This window comes from Raphanus sativus, unplaced genomic scaffold (assembly GCF_000801105.2).
Source record: "Raphanus sativus cultivar WK10039 unplaced genomic scaffold, ASM80110v3 Scaffold4767, whole genome shotgun sequence".
Classification (NCBI taxonomy): domain Eukaryota; kingdom Viridiplantae; phylum Streptophyta; class Magnoliopsida; order Brassicales; family Brassicaceae; genus Raphanus; species Raphanus sativus.
In genome coordinates this window covers 1-5,985 of record NW_026620069.1, presented here as the reverse complement: position 1 = coordinate 5,985, position 5,985 = coordinate 1, and the positions used below count along the sequence as shown (strand labels likewise).

Here is a 5,985-nt window from a genome sequence, read left to right as displayed (position 1 = left end):
GACATATGCCATTATCTTCATGATTCTTATCAAACCAGGATGAATGATATATGGTGTTTTATACATCATTGTATATATGTTTTCTAATTGGTTTTCAAGTCTTTATCGAGTCTTTCTAGTCCTTTTCGAGTCATTACAGGTCTGGAGTTGCACTGGATGGGAGATGGACCTGCTGGAACAAAAGAAGCAGAAAACAGTGCAGTTTGGTGATTTTCACGCAGAACAGTCCGATGACTGTTCCCGATCAAGCGGAACAAGCAGACGGAGTGATCCCGCGGTTGTTCCCGACGAATAAGGAAAATACAACTCGGGATTTGCCCTAATTATCCTCTTTTTCTCTCTGGCCGCCTGTGGCTTTTGATATAACTTCTTTTTCTATTTTTCTACATCAGACTACACTACTTTTCATAGAGAAACAGACTCTAGAGCTTTTTACTTTTGGGATTTGCTACTTTGTAAAGGGAGAAGGCTATCTCTCTCCATAGAGAAGAACCCCTGAATCCTATCTCTTGTTTCTGTTATTTTATGCAGTATTATTCAGTATTGATGCTTGTCTTTTCTTGTATCATGGCTGAGTAGTCGGCTAGCTTGTCTAGGGTTCTAGGGTGTGGATTTCGTGAGCTAAACATAGATAAGTGAATCCATTGATTGTCTTCATTCATAACTGTTCTTATTGCTTGCATTAAACTGGCCGCTTAATGTTAGATCATAGGTTTAACCTGTTCATTAACCGTGTCATAGGTTGCTAGATCTGTTTGGCTCACAAGTATTAACACCCGATGAAGTAACCCTAGGCTGGCTTCTCTTTAAATTGAATTCTCATTTATATTATTTGCTGCTGGTCACGTTACCCTCAAAACAAAACCCCATATTTGTTTTAGCTAAGTATTGATCCAATAGAAATAAAGTGTAAGAGTTGGTCTCTGTGGATTCGAACCTAAAGTGCCACATCGACATACCATTCGATTGTGGTAGTGTGCACATTAGGTTAATTGGTGTGCGTGAACACGAATATCAATTTGGCGCCGTTGCCGGGGACCATCTTTTTACCTTTATTTTTCGGTTATTTATTTAGTCTAAGACCTCTAACTTGCTCTTTTCTCTTTGTTGCAGGAGATCGCAAGGTTTAGAAAATTAGAACAGACAACAGCCAAGGCCTACTGACACCACCATGGGTGATCACGGTCATCAAGATGATCTCGCTGCAGCAATGCAACTGATGCAACAGCAGATGCTTCAGATGCAGCAGACCATCCAAGCTCAGCAAGCAGCTGCAGAACAATATGCTCAACAGGCTGCTCTCGCGCGGCAAGAACAAGCAGCGCAGACTGTTCCAATCGGGGAGAGAAACCTTCCGCGGAACATTCCTACTACGCGCTCTGCCATTGTTCCTCCACTCTACATCAAGTGCATGCTATTCCCATTCTCTCTTGATGGAAAAGCTGCACGGTGGTTGAACTCTCTCCCTACCGGCTCTCTCACTTCGTGGGAACAGGTCCGATCAGCGTTCCTCAACCATTTCTACTCTAAGGCGAGAACAACTACATTGAGGAACAAGATCACCTCATTCAGACAGCTCCATGATGAGCCTTTTTGTGACGCATGGGAGCGCTTCAATGACTACCAGAGAGAATGTCCTCACCATGGATTTGATGATGATTACCTCCTGGGCATTTTCTATGATGGGGTGGACTGGAAATACCAAGGTGCTCTAAACTCTTCGAGCAATGGAGACTTCATGACTCAGACCACTGATGGAGCGCTCAAGCTGATTGAGAACATGGCAGCTAGCTCAACCAATGAGAACCAGGAGAGCGATCGCTCCAAGGAAGTCAACAGTGTACACACCCAGAAAATTGATGAGCTGACAGCTAAGGTCGATCAGCTACTGCAGAACAACCAAGCACAAGGATCTGGGTATCAGAACACCACCCCGCAGAGCAATCAGCAAGCTGTTCCAGCCGCGAGTGCTCCGACTGCAGGGAACAGTCCGCCAGATGATCTGAAAAATCTGAACATTATGATGCAGCAGATGCTCCAGAGCCAGCAGCTTCAGGCCAAGGCACTGAATCAGGTTACCGCAGACATCAATACCAGGATGGACAGCATGTTCACTGAGCTGAATTCAAAATATGATACTATGAGCAACCACATAAAAAGGATTGATGTTCAGCTTGCTCAAACTGCTGAAACTGTTAAAAGGCAGCAAGAGATCATTCGTGGAAAGAGTGTGATGAATCCTAGGGTTGAGCACTGTAATGCAACCGAGCAGAGACGTGAGAAATCTGAGGAAAAACAAGCGGAAAAACTGTTCGCTGATACTGTTCTGGGCGCTGAACAGAGAACAGAGCAGTGTGCTAGCTCTAGAGCGACTGCTCCCGCGACTGCTCCCGCAACTGCTCCCGCGACTGCTCCGGCTCCCGACGGATCTACTGATATTCCACCAGTGCGATTCTATGTTCCTAAGGTTCCCTATCCGATTCCACCTAGACACCTGAAGGTGTTGCCTAAGGTTGATGACCCTGGAAAGTTTGCTTTTCCATGTTCCATTGCTGGAGTAGAATTTGAAGAAGCTCTTTGTGACTCTGGATCTTGTGTGAATCTTGTCTCAAAAGCGATTGTAGAGAAGTTGGGCATTACTGAGGTTGAGCCTTCTAAGGTGACTCTGACTTTTGCAAACTCTTCCAGAGCAGTTCCTTATGGCACCATTCGCAACCTTCCTGTCCAAGTTGGGGACTGTGTTCTCCATACTGAATTTCAGGTTTTTGAGATGAACAAGGATCATGAGATGCCCTTGATCTTAGGTAGGACATTTATGGCTACAGTGGGAGCAATCGTTGATATGCCTAATAAGAGAGTCTCCTTCTCCCACATCAACAAGAATGTCTTCTATCAGGCTGTTCCCACCAGATTTCAGAAACTAACCGCCTCTTGCATCTCAGTGTTCAGTGGAGAAAAGCTGAAGGTTGTTCCAAGGAAGGGGATTGAGAAAAACAGTGAGATCAAGGAAGTCCAGGATGGAGATCCTCACACTGATACCCATACACTCCGTGGGAATGTTAAGGTGAATGTAAAAGTCCAGAAGAAAAGGGCCAGGAGAGATCCTACCATGACTTTGATACCTTGCATGTGTGATGAGAAATCCATTGAATATGAGGTAAAGTGCAAGGGTACCTCTAAACCTTTCTCCAAGGTCAGAGTTATTCTCACAGATGAGCTGAAAGAGAAAGGAGAAGCTGCTGTGAAAAGGTTGTTGAGCAGAGTTTTGAAGCTGAACATGTCTGATTGTGGAGCTTGTTTTGGAACAAGCTCTCGTGCTCAACCCAACTGATCCCTGTCACCAAGTCAAGCTAGTGACTTTAACCAAGCGCTTGGTGGGAGGCAACCCACTGGTAAGTGTAAATATAACTTGGTTTTGTTTTTGTTTGCTTATTTTCGTTTATGTTTATTGAGTTTCAGGTCAAAAAGCAGAAAAATTCGAGATACTTCGAAAAATTCTGGGTTGCAGAAACGAAGCTCCCTGTTCTGCAGGAGCCAAGAACAACCGCCCAGGTGAAAATCTGGCGACAGAACACCCATAATTTTTCGGAGCACCCGCTCCAGGTAAGTATCTCGACCAAAAAAAAATTGTATATTCTTGTTTTCACCTTCTCTCTGATTTATTTTCACACCGAGACGTTGTGAAGTAAGTCTGGGGGAGGGTATTCGTCGTTTACTAACTCGTTTCTTTCTTTTGTTTTTCTCTTTTGAGTCAGTTTGAGTCAGTTTTTAGGATTGAGTCAGTCCAAATTTTGTGGGAATTAGGACCTTATTCTGTGTTGATCACTAACCACCTCGTGCTTTAGTTATCTTATTCAGTGACCTTAGCCGTGGCGAAAGACACACATGTGGACCTGGAACACCCTGACATTTCTCACTTGATTCTCCAGAAGTTCTCAGCCGATCAGGTTACACTGGGTAGACTCAACTCCACCTAACTTGAACCTAATCTTGACTGAAATTCTTCTTGTTATGGGCACTAGATCAGGGAAACGAGAACTACACTCAAGACTTCTTATTCTTTCTATCCATCTTGTTGTTCCTGAGGGGCTAGCTCATCTTTAGCTAGTTCCCACCCTGAACCTTAGCCTTTATTCCACCTTCATGCATTTGTTTTTCAGTGTTATATGTGCAGATATGTGCAAAAAGGTCGGAGAGGAAAGGATCGACGCAGCCTCTTACTCGTTACTACTGCGCAGATTCAGCCAGAAGGAGAACAAGCAGATTAAGGGAGCAACCACTCCATAACCAATGAGCTGTTCAAGAACATGGATGGAGAACCAGAATGATTTGAATCAAAACCACCAGTGGCATCCTTGACATCGCATGTTACCTCCTTCTTCGTCACCTCACCATCTCTTTTTGTAAAAAAAAAAAAAATTAAAAAAAAAAAATTCTATCTTTCATTTTGTTTAGCATATGGTGATGGAGAAGGAGAAGAATTCAGGATACATGAGCCATTGGGAAGGTCGAGCAGAAGAGTAGGTATCAATATGAAGGGATGAGGAGCAGACAGATGAGCGGAGCAGTCTGATGATTGTTCCCGAACGAGAAGAACAATCGCTCCTGAGATAGCAAAACGAGTAAGTGGCTGTGGACATCAATGGAGCCGTCCTCTCACGACTATTTTGCGCGATATCCTGCATCCACTACGAAAAGTTGGTAGCCCCTAAACACTCTTTAACTCTACCATAAAATTAGCCTGTTCCACACCTAGCCCGTCTACCCTGAATAGTGCCTGTGATGAGAAGCTCACACTGCTCTTAAATGAATGTAGGGAGTTCTGTCTCGATAGTGTTTCTTTTTCAGGTTTGAGATGTAGAGTATGGAGCCGATTTTCGAACAGCAGTCAGTGGGGTTCTGGCAAGGGTGTGTTGTCCTAGTTTACTGCTTGTATGGTTCAGAGATTCGTGGTTAAGGTATGGTTGCTGAGAATAGGAGAGTTCCCACACTTTCAAACCTTTCTCCCTGTTCTTGATACTTGGTCTTGTTCGAGGACAAACAAGGATCTAAGCCTGGGGGAATTGATAAATGGTGTTTTATACATCATTGTATATATGTTTTCTAATTGGTTTTCAAGTCTTTATCGAGTCTTTCTAGTCCTTTTCGAGTCATTACAGGTCTGGAGTTGCACTGGATGGGAGATGGACCTGCTGGAACAAAAGAAGCAGAAAACAGTGCAGTTTTGTGATTTTCACGCAGAACAGTCTGATGACTGTTCCCGATCAAGCGGAACAAGCAGACGGAGTGATCCCGCGGTTGTTCCCGACGAATAAGGAAAATACAACATCTCGGGATTTGCCCTAATTATCCTCTTTTTTCTCTCTGGCCGCCTGTGGCTTTTGATATAACTTCTTTTTCTATTTTTCTACATCAGACTACGCTACTTTTCATAGAGAAACAGACTCTAGAGCTTTTTATTTTGGGATTTGCTTTGTAAAGGGAGAAGGCTATCTCTCTCCATAGAGAAGAACCCCTGAACCCTATCTCTTGTTTCTGTTATTTTATGCAGTATTATTCAGTATTGATGCTTGTCTTTTCTTGTATCATGGCTGAGTAGTCGGCTAGCTTGTCTAGGGCTCTAGGGTGTTGATTTCGTGAGCTAAACATAGATAAGTGAATCCATTGATTGTCTTCATTCATAACTGTTCTTATTGCTTGCATTAAACTGGCTGCTTAATGTTAGATCATAGGTTTAACCTGTTCATTAACCGTGTAATAGGTTGCTAGATCTGTTTTGAATGAGCATTGCATCCCTAATCAGCGAAAGTAGATATTAGGGTGTTTTGTGAACCTATCGGACTTGATCTCTATTGCTTGCGATCGCTTCTCACCTCAACGACAGTTAGACGGTGAGATCGATCAGCATAGGGAGCAGTACCACGACAGTGGGCTGTTCTACTTGAGTGATCCGAGTTCTAGACTGTTCTTATTAGCACTTGAATA

General features: G+C 43.5%; 1 non-coding gene across 1 annotated transcript; it reads right to left on the bottom strand.

Moving 5' to 3' along the window:
- Positions 1-1,543: 1,543 nt before the first annotated feature.
- LOC130507552 (small nucleolar RNA R71) lies at positions 1,544-1,650 on the bottom strand. The gene has a single exon (XR_008942359.1). It is a non-coding gene; the product is annotated as a small nucleolar RNA R71 (small nucleolar RNA).
- Positions 1,651-5,985: the final 4,335 nt, after the last annotated feature.